General features: G+C 33.3%; 1 long non-coding RNA gene across 1 annotated transcript; it reads left to right on the forward strand.

The window, feature by feature from the left end:
- Positions 1 to 3232: 3232 nt before the first annotated feature.
- On the forward strand, positions 3233 to 5927 carry LOC148602975 (uncharacterized). Its single transcript, XR_015916714.1, has 3 exons — positions 3233 to 3247; positions 3790 to 3867; positions 4494 to 5927. It is a non-coding gene; the product is annotated as an uncharacterized LOC148602975 (long non-coding RNA).
- Positions 5928 to 20251: the final 14324 nt, after the last annotated feature.

The following is a 20251-nucleotide window of genomic DNA, read 5'->3' on the forward strand; positions in this document are numbered from 1 at the left end:
CTATTTTATCAAAACATAATTAGAACCAGAAGGTCTCATTTAAGCCAGATGTCCAGCTCGAACTATTGTTGATGAGCCAACCATCCATATATCTTTGAATTGACCTAAAATATTACATCGAATTTATCCTTATGCAACTACTATTTGCAGATGCCTGTAAACGGCCCTTCTCTTTCATTACATTTTCATCAAAACCATCTGCAAAGTATTAAGTAGCTACCCCAATACGCGCCCCGTGCAGGTCCGGGTGTTAAAAGAATAGGCCTGCAGCAGCGCTAAGCTTGTCGTAAAAGGCGACTAAATAGTGCTCAGAACCTACAGAGCAACTGGGATGTGTGCCCCAGGTGGTGGAATGGGGTACCCCTGGCGTGTTACATGCTCGGGTTGTCAGGCTATAATACGGCAAACCTGACCGCAAACCATAGTGGTGCACCGTGTTGGGAAAGATGCCACGTTCCTCGCACGTTAAAGAACCCTACTATGGTATTCGCCCGGAGTAGGAACCATAGGGCTCCGCCACAGGAGGTTAAATTGCCCGACCCTACCCACCTCTCCCTATTTCCAGTGGCAATCAAAATTTCTCGACCCCATTGTCCTTGTGTCCCATCCCTTTTTCATTTCATCATTTCATGTTCATTTTATCATCAATTTCATGTTCATCGTCTGAATATAGCTGAAATATTGCTGCTCGGACGTTAAACCCCAACAAACAAAAAAACCCAATACGCAGGGAGTGTGTGTGATAACCACACGGGATTAAAAACATAAACGGCAATCACCTCTTTAATATTGCCGAAAATTGATAATTAGTCAAGCATTGACAGCCTGCTGACAGAATTACGCATCGTCCATGCATATGTCCCTTACTAATAAGTAATTTCGTATTAGTTCAGTGGGACAAATGTTAGCATTTGCAACTGAATCTATAATTAAAGTCACTGATCCACTATAAAAGGCGTCTTGAAAAAGCTTAGAATCAGAGCAAGACTGACAAATCATCCCTAACGAATGTAGTATTGTAGTATATTATCTCTGGCCATAGGTTTTCTACGGTCATGCCTTTTATCTAGTCTTTGCACTCCGTTGATCATCTTTTCAATAACAATTTTGTATTGTCCAGTAGTCCATGTGATTTTTGATAGCTACTTATGCCCGAAATGTTGGTCTTAACAATAGAATGTACATATCTTTTTGGGAACATTTAAAGCTATATAATTTATCAAATTAATCACAGAACATTGACATTCTTCAAAATGATGTTTTCGTTTGAATTTCTTTCAAAAAAATGAATATAATATTAATTTGTGTTCCATGTGCTAATTACATTTGACGCTCCTATCAATTATTGTACATAGGGTCTAAACATTCCAAAGTCCCGTTGCTACTACTGTGGGATTCGTTTCGGCCTGCAGTACCACCTCTCTAAATTTCTGAAAACTTTGACGAGATATTTAATCAGCAATTAGGTTTCGATGTTTAGCTTTGATATGAAAATTGCAAAATAATGACAAATAAACAATATACTTAAGAAGGGATATAACACACTTTGATTAAGATGTACAAGAGTTTCAGAATTGATACTACCCAGGTAGCACGAACCTTTTCCGAAATATTCTATTTAGACTTTATTGGTAGTTTGCTAAATAATTTTCAGCGGAACATTTTGAAATCGTTTTTAAAACATTTTGATTTTTTTTTCTTCAAAATGTTCTGATAAAGTTTTTGAAATATTTTACCGTTTAAGTTTGAAAAAAGTTTTCAGAAATGTTTATTGGAATGTTTTTGAAATGTTTAAATAACATGTCACTGTAATGTTTTTGGATCTATTTTTTAAACTTGATTTGGATATGTTATAAAAAATGTTTTGTTATATGTTACGAAATAAATATTTTTTTATATTTTTTTCATAACATTCCTGTAAAACATGTTAAAACATTTCCAGATATGGTTTGGATAAGGTTTTCTAAAATGTTCAATAAATAGTTGTAGAAATGTAAGAAAAATATTTTAATATATTATTTTTTAAAAACGGTTTAAAACGAATTTAGAAAATGTTTCTAAACAATTTTTAATTACATAATTAAAATTAAAAAAAAAACAATTTTCTCAAAAATATCAAATATAGAATAAAAAATTAATAGGCCATGAAATTGAAATTCTTATAATCTGGCACTTTAAGACAATAGAGGCTATATGTAATTACATCAGTATTTACAAAGTAAAAAACACATTCATTATACATGTAATACTAGTCTTCTTAATTTGTAATGCATATTTGATTTACTATTAATTCATCCCAGTTTGCTGTTCATTGTCTTTCAATTAACCAACATCGATGACATATAGGTGATGGCATCTCCACAGAAATAATAAGATAATAGTGTAAATTGTGTGTCACATGCTGCTATTGAAATAGTTTAGAGCAAATCTTTATCAGTGTGCGTATAATCTTACACAAGTGCGCAAGGAGCACTCATTATTTTGATTGATTGATTGAGTGTTGGGATTTAACGCCCGAGCGCAGCAATACTTCAGCTATATTCAGGCGATGAACATGAAATGACGATGATGAAATGAAAAAATGGATGGGCCACAAGGATAATAGCGTCGAATAATTTTGATTGCAACAAGATAAAAGGGAGGGATGGACAGGGTTGGGCAATTTAGCCTCATGTGGTGGAGCGCAAAAGTTCCTACTCCTATCGAATACCATAGCAGGGTTCTTTAATGTGCGAGGAATGTGACATCTTTCCCAACATGGTGCACCACTATGGTTTGCAGTCAGATTTTCCGTATTATAGCCTGACAACCCCAGCATGTAACACGCCAGGGTTACCCCCATTCTATCACCTGGAGCACACATCCAAGTTGCTCTGTTGGCAGAGCGCCTAGCCCCCGGCACTATTTAGTCACCTTTTACAACAAGCTTAGCGCTGCTGCAGGCTTATTCTTTTGACGCCCGGACCTGCACGGCCCGTTATTTTGAAGAACTGGATATGTCCAACAAGATACAAGTACATTTCTTTGTTATTAGAAAGTTAAAAACTGTATGCCAAAGTACTTTGAATTAATACTAGTCTGTGTAACCTTATTTCATAAATATAGCTTGTCATTTTACAATTGCCAAGTCACTAGACAACAAACCGCTGTAATGACCCGAAAATTTGTACTGCTCTGGAAAATTAACGTGTTTCTCCGTTTCCGGTTTTGTATAATATTGATTCAGTTGCATATCCGGAATGACAAAGTAAATATCAAAATTTATATCAAACAATTAGGTGTTGACCCCACACGGAGTAAATTTTTAACTTTTGATTATTTTCAAAATAGATAGATAAGTGTCTCAGTGAATAATTTGATATGTTTATATGCCGAACTTTGTGCAAATAGGTGTATTTTGAGCGTCACAAAGAACGTCTCAGATACCAACCCGGTCACTAGTTTTGCCAATGTTTACATTTAAACTTTACGTTAATTCCTGACCACAGTTGATACTTTTGAGGTATATATAAAAGAGGACATCTATCTTCTGAATGGTCTCAGTCTTGTATTCTTTGCCCATAGGCTTATTTAGTTTACCTTAAATTTTCATGATTTTTTTAAAAACTAGACAAGGAGTTTCAATCTAACTTTTGACCATGTTTTTCAATTAAGGAAAGGTCAAAATAATAAGGGGGGAGTTTGGATCAAGCTAATAAAGTTTACAGATTTGATTATAATGATTTTAATGCTTGTCATTTTTACTTTATTTCTTTATAAGAAATGCACATGATCTCTATCTTTTGCAAGGAATAAGGATTACAAAAGAAGCTCATACCTAATGATTTGATGTTCCCAATGAACCAAGATGATTACTTTCTTTTTAAGGTTAGTTTTATGTAGTGATGAGAATATAATTGGACCATGACAAATGATCATGGCATTTGTTAGTCTTTTCGTGTGTCTATTCATTCATTTGACCGCAATATACAATAACTGTTTTACATAAATGAGTAGCAGATCCAGCTACTCCGAAAAAGGGTGGAGAAATAAAGCCTTTGAGTGGGATCACTATTGGTTGTATCATTAATTTTCTCTAAAATCAAAATATTTTCTTTAAAATATGATGGTGGCCACCTCTTAGATCTAGCTCTGCTTTTGCTGAACTTCAATAAAGTTTTAATTATAGACCACATGTATGAAGTTTGGTTCCATGAATATCCACTTCCTGTTAGAAGAGGACATACATTTTTAAGGTGTACATAGCTCTGCTCACCACAATTTCAGCTTAAAAACTCAATTCATGGTTTTTCAAATAAAATCGTGATACAAAACAGCATGTTTTAATCTAGCAGGCAATAGTATTTCCATGATTGACACATACACGTGTTGCAAAACAAATCGAGTAATATGTAACTAATAGTATGTATAATTTTTTTCCTTCATTTTAATTCTATCTACTGTAGATATGTATATCGTGATTATACCATAAATCCTGTACATCTTTTTTTCAGGAAACCAAAGAACAGTAATTGATGCTGCTTGAGATGCCTGAAGATGAATAAGTGAGCTAACAAAACCTATCTTTGATATTTAGGTTAGTTTGTTGATACAGCTATGAAATATGAAGAACTCTACAAATGTCTTATCTCATGTTAAAACTGTTGTATGTGTTTGCGATTTTTGCATTAAAAATATTCATAATTTAGATTGTTCTAAAGAAAATGTCATTGAAAAACATTATAATAAACTTATAGTTGAAAACTTTATTATTATTCTACAAACATATATTTTAACGTTTTAAAAACATTTCTAAAAAATGTCTTTTTAAGGAAACGTTATAATAATATTACAGTGAATGGTTATTGAAAACGTTATTATAACTTTTCTACAACCATACATTTTTACGTTTTAAAAACATTTCTAAAAAATGTTTTCAGTCTTTTCAAGGAAGCGTTTCTAAAACATTTTTACTACGTAATTCAAAACTACTTTCTTGCCAAACAGCTCGTTTCCCCACAGATAGATTGCTTACGCTACTACTATAAGTTCTAGATATGTTTTAACTTTCAATTTTTCAGTTCATTTCCAAAATATGGCTAATCTTAGTAACATTATTATTTTGTTGAAATATGCGCCATATCCGAGACCGTCAACACCAGCGCTATCGGTAAACAGTTGTAATACCTAACTAGACACCTACTCTTTATCAGGAATGTAAGATATGCCGTTATATATAGTGCAGAGAAATGTCCATATTGAAATATCACTTTGCATTTCTTTAGTGATTCGTATAAAATGATAAGGTTTCTTTACTTATTCACAAGCTAAAAATAAATGCCTGCTAAGGAGAGTCCTAGTTCAAAATGCAAGAGAACCATATAAAGATTGTAGCATTTTCAGATTAACCTTTTCCCATTGTCTAATTGTCTACTTTATTTCGAGGAATATGAATTTGCATAAATTCAGTATCATCGCCTAAACATAAATAAACGAACTTTATGCACGGACCTTCTGTTTTGTCCCCGCTATGGGTACACATAACTTTCCACATTCAAAAGTATCCGTGAGGTGTTTACAATTACTTTGTACCTTTCACACGACCAAATAAAAAATCTTCGAAATAATGATCGAGATCCTTAAATCTTTTTACTCTACAGCCCAATGTACAAAAGTTGAGAAGGTTACAAATGTGCTGTTTACATACATTTTTATTCATAAAAGTTTAAATAGCCTTGTAATTGGTTTCATTGATGTGGATTTTTATAAGTTATGTTTAGAATTTGATAATTTTAGATTTGTTCTTCTTTTTGACCTTGGGTGCGCTCATTTACTAATCATTATACTTGTATCTTTGACTATTTCCTGTTTCCTGTTTTACGATGATTGTGTACCACAATAGCATTGTACCAAATCAAAGATAATCAAAGTTTTTATCACATTACACTCTTCCCTATATTGTATTATTATTATTATTATTATTATTATTATTTTTGACTTATTGCTTAAATGTGTGTTTTGATCAATTTTATTTTGTCAATTATTATATGGAAGGTTACTTTTTTCTCTTTGTAGCTTTGTACCGCCTTGTGTTATTTCTACATATCTACACAATCATGTCAACTTCAGAATGAATGTTATTATGAACATAGTGTTATTTGTGGATATTATACAAAATGGTCATCTATCTGTCAGTCAACTGGCGGATAAACAAAATGTGAGCAACTTATCGAACATCCCATAGAAAGCATTCGATTCATTTAATTTGAATGGGGATTTGTTAAGAACAAAAAAAAATTTGTCCTCTCGTTGACAATATTTTTTTATAATACAATTTGCAAAAAAGCACTTGTAACAGTAAAATACTAGTACTTGCAGGGAATGGTTTGAAATATAATATGCTGATGATAAAGGCTAAACCAACGTCGTCTCTGCCTTGGAAGAAGTTGATATCAGGATTAATCTCAAAGACAAGATAAATATTTTTAAATTATTCATCATTTAGTCAGCATTTTGCTTCCTACATTTTTACAGTGCATTTAATGAATTTTACAGTAGAATCAAGGGATGGAATGTAGTATATGCAGGGGATATCATAGGGGAAGGGAAAGGAAACAGAGAAATATGCCACAAGAAAATGGCGATTATTTCATCTCGGAAAAGCTTTGAGTTCTTTAAAAATGCCGGATAAATATAGAAAGTAACGCTGTGTTCTCGCTAACGAGATGTTCATTTCATTGGCTGTAAACTTAGCCGAAACATAACGAATATTGTAATTAGCCACGTGCATAACAGCTTTGTTTTTTTAGGTTAAACCTCTAGATTCGGCATCCTCAATATAATAATTTACAAATAATATTCAAACCGTAGACATTTATTTGAAAATTTAAACAAAGCAAGTACATATATCCAGGGGGTCATTTTTTCTGTAAGTGGAAAAGGGGGTTCAGAGGGTTGGGTCATTTTTGTGCACATGGATTTCAAGGGGGCTCCAAATTTTTAGTTAAGCAGAGCATGACACCAGTCAAATTAAAACATATTTTACCACCATTAAACATTTTATTTCATTGTCACATGCATGATCTCTGGTAAAATGAAGTTCACACATCAACATAACCATCAGGACCTAAAACATTTACAGTTATTAAATCAAATTGGTCCGACTTATTTACTGACGATTCCTTACCAATATCTTGAATCTGTAGAGCTGTGTCTGATTCTGCTTGATTTTGATCAGGCTTTTCCAAAGTATCAAGTTTTGGAATTGAAGACTTGACTTTTTTATTTTAAGAATTCTTTAAGATTCAAATGCTTTTGCTTCAAAGAGTAATCAATGGAACTACGATTATAACGGTAATAAGAAGAATGTTATCCAGAGACATAGACCAGACATGGGAGACAGACGTACAAAGAACATGAAATTTTGTTAAAGTCAAATATACAAATTAACAAAAGCAAATGAGCAACTATGACTCCACTAAAAACTTGGAGCATGGATGGACCAGGTGCGCCAGTAGGGTAAGCGTCATCTGCTTTTCTGGAAACCCGCCGAGTTGCTCATAAAAAGTCAAGTCCGGGGTAGACCAAAGAGGAAAGGAAAATTATGACACGTTGAACAAATCAGTTTTCATGGCGCAGATGGATACGCCGTAGCGATCCACAAGTTCATGATGACAACCACAACATAAAACATCTATAGTGATGACTTCAATCTTTATAGCAACACAACTCTGTTCCAGAAGTTTATTTGTTAGAATTCTAGCGCGATACAAAAACTGCGTAGTTTCGGCAAGCTCTGGCATAATGTAGGAGTTGTTATATGAACTCCATACTATAATGTTTAATAGAGGGGGTATCACATTTAAAAAAAAAAGTTTTTTAAGGGGGATAAGAAAATATGGGGGGGGTCGAGAAAATTTTATATGATTTCAAAATTAGCAGTCCCCCCTCCCAGGTAAATAATGATATTTCCGGAACCATGGCCGTGATGTAAACACGCTTTCAGGTCAGGCATAGAAATTCGTTCTTTTAAGACATTTGGCTGCCTAGCCCATACATAATTTCATATCAAATTGACTCTCAACACCATGAATTGAAGTACCAGCTATAGAATCAAACATTTTTGCTGAACATTATTATATATTTCAACATTTAATGTACCAGTACTGTGTATCACGCCTCCGAACCGTGACCTTGAGTGATTTACCTGTCGAGTTGGCCATATTTATAAACACAATCGTAAACAAAACAAAATACAAATTAAAATGTCCAACACGGAATCAGACAAAGCCAGATTCGAAGCCCTGAAAAACCTTTATAAAGGAAAGGACCTAGCCGATTGCTTTGCCAATCTACATATGACAATAAACAATGAGGTCGAACAAGTAAAAAATGATCTAAAAATAACAAACGAAAGAGTAGATAACCTGGACTCTGGAATATTAATGGTGAACGACCAGATCAGAGAAATTCTTGAGGTTTCGATTCCAAATCTTGAGCAAAAGATCGCCGAGGAGGCCAACGAAAGGCTCCGTTTGGAAATGTGGGGTCGGAAATGGAACTTGGTTATCGGCGGAATTCCCGGAAATCTGCAGGAGGATCCCAGAGCTACCGAATATAAAGTTCGAATGTTTTTCGAGGGGCCGTTGAAAATACCCAAGGAGGATGTTAAAGCTCTGTTATTACAGGCAACGCATAGGCTACCTGGAGGAGATGACGAAAATAGACGTAGGGTCATTGTCCGTTTCGACAACCTACATGATCGGGATGACATTCTTTCTGCCGCAATGTCACCCAAGAAGGGATCGGGTTACAGTGTAGTTCCGGATGTCCCACCGTCCGTTGGAACACTGCGGTACAATCTTCTTAGGCAGTGACGTGAGATGGCACCAGACGAGCAAAAGAGAACATTTCTAGTATACATGAGGGAACCGCCCTTTGTCATGTTAAAACAAAAAACAAAAACAAAGAAATAAATAAACTGTGTTTGATTTGAAAATAATCCAAACTTTATTTTATCATTTAACAGGAGCTTATTTGATATTTGTATGTGTTTTTATTGTTGTAGTTGTATATTGTTATTTAATAATGAATGTGTAAAATAATTGAAAATGGTTATCTTGGGTCCATCTAGAGGTGTCAAACTTTTGTTAAATGTCCCGACTACAAAGCGTGGCTAATTTGCATACAAAATTGGTAGTTAATACGCATGCGTAACCAACGTCCCAGATATTGATACACACTACAAAGCAGCCGGACATGGATGAAAACAAACTTATAAATGTCGGTAAAAAATAGTAGAAAACGATTGCTAGAACAGCATTACTGTGTGCAAATCAAACAAAACTAATTTTACTAAAGCGTACACTTTGCAATACGAATGTCATAAAAAGGTCTGTTTAATCTTAACATGTATTTTGTCAACCCAGCTCTTCTGTTGACATTTTTGTTTCTGTTCTTAATATTCAATCAACGGTACGAGACTTCTTGATGGACACATGTATTTTTAACCGAGTCTTAATACAAGAACATTCAAAGATTTACTACGTTATAATTATCCTCCCATTGTCATTATTATGGAGGCTAATATTTTCTTTCATTTAAGGGGGGGGGGGGTATTTGTGAAAATCATGTACTGTACAACACAAACTATAGGTGGCCTAAAAGACTATTTAAGTAATGCGAATTTGATGTGCTGCATAAACTCATGGTAATAATCACATCCATGCGAAGGAAGGCTGCATTTGGGGGACATAATATTGGGGATAAAATTGATCAAGGTGTGACTGTTTTGCTTGTCAAGTTACTGAATATGTTTTAGATATTTTTTTGCTGGTCGGACTGAAATACTTTTTCTTTTTAATATTTATTTGGCAATATATCCACTTTTTTACGATAATGGTTAAGATAAGTATTGGGAGTTTGAACTGTCGGGGTTTATCATCTGATAAGGTTAAGAGACAAGATATTTTTCAAAAATGTAGACAAAAATATGACATAGCTTTACTGGTTGACACGCATTGTAAAAAAGAATTAGAGACATATTGGAAGTCTGAATGGGGTTATGACGCAAAGTTTTGCTCTCATACAACCAACAGTAGAGGTGTTGCTATTCTTTTTCAGAACTCTTTTCAGTATGAAATTCTGAAAGAATTGCATGACGAGTCCGGTAATTTTCTGATTATTTCTATAAAAGTTCATGATTTAAAATTTACCTTAGCCGTAGTTTATGGTCCTAACAGTGACAACCCTACTTTTATTGATAATTTACAGCAAAAGATAGAATCATTTGGAAACTCATCTGTCATTGTTGGAGGTGACTGGAATGTTCCTCAAAATTATGCCATGGACACAATTAATTATGTTAACAAAAATAACCCTAAATCTCAGGAAAAAATACATCATATGATGGAAGAGTTAGACTTGGTAGACACATTTCGTGAATTACACCAAGATATAAAAAGGTTCTCATGGTGAGGCCCAAATAAAAATCATGCCCATTTAGATTATTTTTTATCTTCGTCAGATTTTCAAGCCATTATTACTGAGTCAGAAATCAGTGTAGCATATCGGTCTGATCACTCCCCCATCCATATTACTATTAACTTTAACGATAACCCTAGGGGAAAGGGAACATGGAAATTCAATAATTCATTTCTTTACGACAGGGATTATATCGACCTAATAAAAAAATCTATTAATGACCTTATTAATCAATATAAAATTGATGATAATGATGATTTATATGAATCTGCATTCAGTATTGATGATCAGCTTATATGGGAAACGTTAAAGATGTCGATAAGGGGTAAAACAATTTCATACTCCTCATTTAAGAAAAAAGAAAGAGACAAAAGAGAGACCACTCTAGAAAACGAACTAGCGAAATTGAATGAAAATTTTGCACAAAATAAAGAATTAATTAAGCAAAAAGATCAAGAATTAAAAGCTATGCGTGAAGAAAAAATTAAGGGAATTATCATGAGAACAAAAGCAAAATGGAATGTTGAAGGTGACAGAAGTACAAAATATTTCTGTAACCTTGAAAAAAGACATTTCACAGAAAAAACTGTACCTAAACTTATAATGGAAGACGAGTCTGAAATAACTAACCAGACAGAAATTCTCAAAGCACAAAAATCTTTCTATGAAAATCTGTAATCGAGTAGGAATACTAAAATATCGGATAGACATTCTGTTTTTTTCGATTCAAATAATCCTTTCATTTCTAAACTTAATCCTGAGGATACTGAATCTTTAGAAGGTAATATATCTTCTGCGGAAATGCTCTTTGCACTCAAAAATATGAAAAATGGAAAATCGCCAGGTATAGACGGATATACGGCAGAATTTTATAAATTTTTCTGGTCTGACTTAAAGTTCTTTATAATTAGATCATTCAATCAAGCATATGCTAGAGGTGGTCTCTCTGTGTCCCAATGACAAGGAGTAATTACATGCCTCCCAAAAGAAGGCAAATCTAAATTTTATTTAAAAAAAAATTGGCGTCCAATCTCATTATTAAATGTAGACTACAAGATTTGTGCCTCAACTATTGCATTTAGAATAAAAAAAGTCTTACCTAAGATTATTTCTGACACTCAGATGGGGTTTATGAAAGGTAGATATATTGGGGAGTGCACCAGGCTGATATGTGATATTATTGAAAAATGCGAGGAAAATGAAATTCCAGGTCTTTTAATGCTCTTAGATTTTGAAAAGGCTTTTGACTCTGTAGAATGGAACTTTATAGAAAAATCCTTGGAGTTTCAAGGCTTTGGTCCATCTATTATCCACTGGTTTAAAACATTTTACAGAAATTCAGAAAGCTGTATCCTTAATAATGGACACCTCTCAAAACGTTTTAAAATTGAAAGAGGCGTACGACAAGGAGATCCGCTATCACCATATCTTTTTATTTTGTCTGTTGAGTTACTCAGTGCTGCCATTAAATTTGATCCGCAAATTAAAGGGATAAGTGTAAACAATTCAGAATTTTTAATCAGTCAATACGCCGACGACTCGTCTTTGATTCTTGATGATGATTTACAGTCTGTTAATAAGGCATTAGATTTAATTGAGCTTTACTCTACTTATTCTGGGTTGAGAGCTAACTTTGATAAAACACAAGCTGTATGGATAGGGGCTCGAAGGGGCTGTGGAATGGAGCTTCCGACAAAAACTACTGTAAAATGGAATCACTCTGGTTGTTTTAAGTTACTTGGGATTCAGTATTCTCTTTCAAAACAAGAGAAATATATTGATAACTTCACTCAAAATATCACTAAGATAAAGAAACTTTTAACAGATTGATCATTAAGAAATATATCACTAGTAAGAAAAATTACAGTCATAAAATCCATGGCTTTACCCGTTTTAGTGCAATCATTTACAGTTCTTCCTGATCCACCGGGGCACATTATTAAGGAAATTCAAGACATATTCTTTAACTTTCTTTGGAATAGTCAAGTTGATAAAGTTAAGCGAACCACGGTTGTGGGAGTTTACGATGAGGGAGGGCTAAAGATGCCTCATATCCTGTCTTTCATGCATGCTTTAAAAGTTTCTTGGATTAAGAAAATCTTGGATCCAAATAATGCTGCCCCATGGAAAGTCCTACTGGCTGATATTTTAAACAATCATGGCCAAGAAAAGTTTTGGTTTTATACTAAAAGTGCACTAAACAATTTTTCAAATAGATTAAATCCATTCTGGAGAGATGTTGTTAATATATGGGCATCTATTAAAGAAGATCCATCCACAGCCCCTGAGCATATAATTTTTCAACCACTTTGGAATAATAGCAATATTAAGATTGGTGGACGACCCATACCTTTTTCTCGTTTTGCTAAACCAGAACTATTTTTTGTAAATGATATGATAAAAGAAGCTGGAATGTTTCTAACCCCACAAGAATTACAAGAAAAATATGATATAGCACTTAACTTTTTAGAATATCACAGTTTGGTGCATGCTATCCCACAAAGGTGGAGAAATTATTTAATTGATAATAGAGTCGAAAGACTTGAAAATATCACAAATAAATATATATCTCTAATTCGTGTCAACCAGAAAGTTGTGAGACCTTTTTATAATATTCTTTTGGAAAGATGTTTTGAATCACCTAAAAAATCTCAAAACAAATGGATTAGAGATCTGGGACTAGTGGAGGATGAAAACTTTGAAATTTACTATGACATTCCATTTAAAACCCTACTTAGCACAAAACTGCAATCATTTCAATATAAAATAAATTTAAGAATTTTATATACAAATAGTCTTCTTTTGAAATGCAAACTCTCTGAGACAGAGCTATGTAGCTACTGTTTTGAGACAAAAGAATCCTTAATTCATTTATTCTTTGAATGTAATATAGTGCGCACTCTTTGGCTCCAGCTTAGGGATGAATTGAGATCAAAATGTAATATTACAATGGATATCACTCCAATATCATACACATTAGGTTATCCCCCTTTTTATGAAAATTGTGAAATATTGAATACGTGCCTCATAATCATTAGATATTACATTTATTTTTGTAGAATCAAAAAAGAAATAATGAATTGGACAAAATGTTTGGAGACCTTAAAATATTTTAGAGATATTGATCTAAAATCATTATATCTATGTTCAAACCGACAGTCTCTATTCACCAAGTTAAAATGGCAATCTATAGACAATCTTTTCAGTCCGATGAGTGAATTTTTACAAGTCATATGTTGTTGAATGAAAAAATAGTATAAAACCAGTTTACCATATATACTTTATGTAACATACATGTTTTTTCTCATACACTTTTTTTTTTGTGTTAATACCATAAAATGTCACTTTTGATCATAATAAAATATATTTGACAAAAAATAATGATAAATTTCTATATCCATTTGAATCGTAAGGGAAAAAAAAGGGGCTATATAGTCAAATTTTGTTTCCTGGATCTTTTTATGTAATATTCAAACCAGAACCTTTTTTTTTCGCCTATTGCATCTTTGTATTTATATAAAATCATATATCATTGTCCTGCCTTTCTATTTCAAATGTAATTCTAGCCCCGACCCCACTCATAAAAATCAACATGGTTACGGAGGCGTATTCAGGTGGGGGAGTGGCGGGCGTGCAAGGCAATTTGCAAAGCATGGGTTGTCTGGGGTAGATCTAGGCAGTTTCAAGTTGAAACTTTAAATTTCTCTCTAATTTTACCACAAAAGATATCTCGTCACCTCGCTCGGCTCGGCAGAATTTTTACTGTGCGCCTCTATCTAAAATCCTAGATCCGTTTCTGTTACTTCTACAAGGTAAGCGGTTGGAATTCCGTTCCTCTATACCCCAGGATGGCATCAAGTCAGAAAATAGCTTGCCAGACAACCTCTAGCATTGCTGGAGTACAACATGGTTTGCTACATAAGCATTGTTTTGCTTTTTATATATATATTTCTTTATTGCTTTTATGGAGAATATTAAAATAGTTTCATGCTAAATGGTTAAAGCAAAATATGATGAAAGCTATTTACAGGTTAGTGAACAGGGGCGGCTCCAGACACTTTGAAAAGGAAGGGTGCAAGCCAATGTGATGGTGATGCTAAGACATTATTTTCCATGTTTTGTCAATTTTACAGATGAAAATGACTAATTTTCTGGTAAAAAGGAGGGGTGCCAACCCCCTCTGATCAATGAACAGGTATTACCAGCACAGTATAATTATCATTCGATAAGATGTCCTAATAATCAGGTACATCATGAACTTATGGTATAATTATCCTCACCTCAACATCTCTCTTAACTAATGAACAAAAAAAATCACAATTTACCGGTCTGTAGAGTTTATACAAGGAAACCATGAATTCAGATCAATTCAATGTAAATTATAGGTACAAGTACATGGCATGATTATGATTAGCTCAAAATTCAACAATAAATCCTTCTTTTTCAAAATTTTTAATGTCTGTGAATGTTTAAATTTTATTCTATTTACCCATGGAACTTGTTTATTTTTTCATTGATTGGTTGTGGTTTCAATGCATATTGCAATAATTTTTTGCATTTCAGGACAAGAATGTTTTACTGTATGAAGTGATTCTGCTTTATACTACTCTACTATTATTACATTTTGAGGCGGTTTCATAGTGCTACCTCACAGAAGCAACAGTTGCTTAGCCAAATAGTTGTTACACAAAATTACTTGTTTGAGAAGCAGTGAAAGATTTAACACTCACTAGTCATAAGTAGAAAACTTAAATACATGTACCATTTATGTTTGCCAATGAGATAGTCGTACAAAAAACCAAGCAAGTAACGATTAAGCTTCTACAAGTGAAATCACCACATGGTTATCAATAATGGGCAAACCACATACCATTAAGCAATCTATAAAAAGGCCCAAAAACAAATAGTGTAAAACTATTTACAAAAGACCATAACCAACCTAATCTACAGAAAACAATTAAGTAATTTTTTAGGTCAGTTGATAGAGTGACAGCTTACAGTGCAAGGGATTCTAGGTTGATGGCTGTTATTGTATACATGTATGAAAGTGACTTACTTTTGAAGCACAACATATTTAAACCTTGTACATTTGTATAAGAAATATGATTTTGAAAATCTTTATTTTCAAACTTCAGCTTCATATCGGCTTTCATTACAGTGCAAGCAGAGATTTGAACAGTATTGAAGATCATCTAAATTCTACATGTATGAATTCTTTTCAGTCATATATATGCCATGGATGACCTGGAAGTATAAAAATCAGTAATAAATATACATAATACTCATATTCAAAGTTACTGTGATTCATGATTCCTGTATTGATGTAGACCTCTATTTAAGTGAACCTTATATTATATGGCTCATTGGATGTTTTTTCTTCAAACAAAACATCCCATAGGTTAAAATATTATGTTTATGTAACAACCTTCATTTAAGTGTCATGGGAACTGTAGTGCTACATTTTACGCGAAAAACACATATGGGATCTATCTACATTATACATGTAGAAATAATACAAATACATTTCTAAAATAAATTGACTAATGAGAGTTTATAGTGAATAATCAAAAGACTTTGAAAGTGGGGGTCCAAGCTATTAATTTCCTCATTTTTGCAAAACATTTCCACATTACTTCCAACATTTTTCAACAAAAGAGGTGGTTCTTACCTTTGGAACACCCCAAATCAATATTATTTTTTTTCTCCAAAAAACAAGGCATAAAATATTGTATACAGAACCTCAAATACCTACACAATCTATTATCATACTTCATTTGAACAGAGCGTCCTGTTATGTATGACTTGTCTGGTAACTTGTATCATTGGTAGGTGAACATGACGGCTGCATCCAAACTTTTCTGGAAAATATCAAAATATATTTCCTTTTATTATGGAAAGAGATACTGAAAATCAACATGAATAGACTTTTATCATACTATCATGACTATGGTATAATTGTACATGTTCATGACAACATACTGCGCAAAAGAAATCTGATGACTGATAAAACTAGTTTCTTATCCTTAGTTACAGATATACAATGTAAGTCAACAGCTTGTATTTATGGATCTATTAAAAAAGTAAAATAAATAGCACGATAAACTTCTTAAAAAAATGAAAATTGTGTCTTATATAAGGTCATACAAATGTATATGTTAATGTTTAGATTAATTTCCAAATCTTATAATTCATGTAGTTTATCTGCAGTCCTACCACAACACTTGTTACTCCCGTAGTGGTATTAATTCAATGTGGATCCTGAAAAATTCGAAAGATCGTTTGGAGAAAATCAGTTCAAGACTATTATCTGAATATAATAGCATTAAAACCTATGATTTTTCAACACTGTATACTTCTATTCCCCATACTCAGTTACAATCCCGACTTAAAAACATTATACATCGTTGTTTTTCCAAAAAAGATGTTACACCTAGATATAAATATATAGTTTTTGGTAGAGATCCCTCATACTTTGTAAGAAATAATTCCAAATCATCCTCCAAATATACAGAAGAAGATGTTTACAAAATGCTTGAATTTTTAATTCAGTGTGGTGGACGTGTTTTTCAACAAAGGTCGGCATTCCAATGGGAACAAATTGTGCTCCTTTACTTGCTGACCTATTTCTTCACTCTTATGAGGCTGACTTTATAGCTGATTTGATCAGAATGAAAAAATATCGTTTGGCTAGATCCTTCAATCTCAGTTTCCGCTATATAGATGACGTATTATCTTTAAACAATCCTATTTTCGGGGATTTGATACATCGCATCTACCCAAAAGAACTTGAGATAAAGGATACTACAGACACTGTGAAGTCAGCCTCATATCTTGACCTACACTTAGAAATCGATGGTAAAGAAAAACTATTGACCAAACTTTACGACAAACGTGATGACTTTTCATTCAGAATGGTCAACTTTCCTTTCATCTGTGGCAACATCCCTTCGCCTCCTGCGTATGGAGTGTTCATATCACAACTCATACGTTATGCCAGAGCTTGCCGAAACTATGCAGACTTTTTTGTATCGCACTAGAACTCTAACAAATAGGCTTCTGGAAGAGGGTTATGTTGCTACAAGATTGAAGTCATCACTACAGAAGTTTTATGGTCGTCATCATGAACTCGTGGATCGTTATGATGTATCCATCAACATCATGAAAACTGATTTATTCAACGGTTCATTTTTTACCTTTCCTCGTTTGTCTACCCCGGACTTGACTTTTTATGAGCAACTCGGCGGTTGTTTCTAGAAAAGCAGAGGACGCTTAACCTACCGGTGCACCTGGTCCATGCTCCCAGTTTTTAGTGGAGTCCGAGTTGCTCATTTACTTTTGTTACTTTGTATGTATGATTTTAGTTACTTTATGTTCTTTGTTGTGTGTGTCTGTTTTCCATGTCTGGTCTTTGTCCCTGGATTATATTCTTTTGATTACCGCTATAACCTTGGTTCCCTTGATTACTATTTTATCCCAAGTTATGTATGGAATGTTCTCATATGACTTACATGTACAATACCATGGAACATTAAATATTATTTTTGATTGCTCTTGGTCAACTATTCAGCAATGCTTGTTTCACTAGAGTTTCCTTGACCTTGTACATGAATTTATTTTTGTTCTCAAAAATGAAATATGGGGTACTGTATACACAAATAACAGATTCTTGTAAGGTTTTATTTGTGTTACCCTATAATCAAGTAACTGTACAACTCATCATGTTCAACAAGTTTGTATCATAGACTGTTTCATTTAAATGAAAATCAACAGTCATTGACTCAACGACAACTATTCATGTCTGTATAAAAATGTTTGTATGGACTATGGAACATGTATACAGTACACGTATAAGGCTTTAGAAAATATTTTGTATACCATATCTCCTGTAATTTGAACTGCACTCATTTACTTAGATTACTGCATATGATTTAAACAAATTATAATTAACAAATACATGGAATATGAAAAACACTTAAGTTATTTATCATAATTTTTCATTATTGTAACTGTGTTCGAGCTGAATAAAATATTTGTATTTTCATCATGGCGGCACTGTAAACAATAATGAATGCATATCATTAATGTTCGTTTTGCAAATCAATTTTTTGATATATAAAAACAAAAAAAATATAGCAAACAATTGAAATAAAAACAAACTGTCATGTTCGAAATGAAAAAATATACTCAAATAAAACATTAATTTAGCGACAAATATGCCGAAGTTCGTAAGCAAGCTGCTGATAAAACAACACAATGGAGAAAATTTTAAATAGTTTGGTGTTTTTTTTTGTAGAAGGTTTGGAATTATTTTAAACTACGAATTTCAGGTTCATTTGTATTCACCTTAATGTGTCACTTACTTTTTGATGGAATATATGTCCATATGTGAGTACACGAAACTTAAATTCAGACGACCCCCAATCTGACAGCATGGTTTTTCACAAAATACCGTTCGGAAGTCTGATTGTAGTTCAAAAGTAATGTAAAAGTCCGAGAATTCCGAACATCTGTTTCCATGGGATGGTATATGGTACATGTACACGGTATACGGTTAGAAATGAGAGACACTCGCGTACCTTATAATATCTGAAATTTTGAGCATGTGTTTTACAAAACTGGATTAATGTGTGAACAGAAGACTGGAGAGTGTATTACTCTGATATTGGTATCATTTCATGGTATTTTGAAAGCCAAGATGTGCCATGATCTTGATGTCGGTTTTCGCACAATGCCTCTACACATTCTGGCACGATACATTTACTGTTTTTGATATGGGTTATGTTCAAATATACTTACATAATATCTAATGTTGTGGTCAAACTGTCATTTGACTATATAACGTATGTAAAATGACGGTTTCGGCCAAGCATTGCCGGAAATAATAACGCTGGCAAGGTAAGATTAAAATGTAATTCACAAAAACTGAATGTGTTTCAGAGGACCACAGCGAGTTAACATGAACAAATAACCTATATCTACGTAAAATAATGCACATGACGTCATGACACGATTTCGTTGATTTGGAAATGCGGTTCTATTTTCAATCTCTAATTGTAAATGTTCCTTTATGTTTTATTTATATGATGAAATAATTGTATTTTATTGTGAAAAATACAAATGTTATATGGTGAGCAAAATATTACGTTTTCCTGATGAGCTCCTCACAAACAAAATAACTTTTTGTCATATTAGAAAGCAGATAATTTCTGGATGTCGGGCTTTATGCTTATTATGATATGGGTATGCACTTTATTTGTCAAGATTTTACACCTCGCTGATGCATATTCTTATTATTCATTTTTTAATAAGTTTTACAGTTCTTTGGTTTTGAGTACTTCTTGTATACCACTAATGTTTTGATAATGATCTCCTACATATTTTCTTTTAATAGTCCTTAAAACACGTGTACAACATATCGAAATTTACAATATACATAACTTGTATTTTTTGTATTTTCGGACCAATTGGCCGATACCGCTGTTGGTGGACCTGAGGTCCCCGAGGGTATTCAGGTTACAGACCACCAATTCAACCAATGAGCATTTGGAACGTACGCGAAAATAGTCCTACGCAGAAATTACCCCTGTTCCTCATAGTGCTGTGAAAAAAGTTCTCATCTTATTTAAAAAATTTAAACAGTTTCTGAAAGGAAAAATATTTCTGTACATTTTATAGGTGAATTTTGCTTCTTGTGATGTGAAGCCTAACCTCCATAATGATTTTTAAATATACCCCTATCTTGTGAAAACACTGGGATTTCCCATGCTATTTATAGACCCTTCACTTCCGG

This window comes from Perna viridis, chromosome 11 (genome assembly GCF_037379345.1).
Source record: "Perna viridis isolate PV_CMFRI_1.1 ecotype Kerala chromosome 11, ASM3737934v1, whole genome shotgun sequence".
Lineage (NCBI taxonomy): Eukaryota > Metazoa > Mollusca > Bivalvia > Mytilida > Mytilidae > Perna > Perna viridis.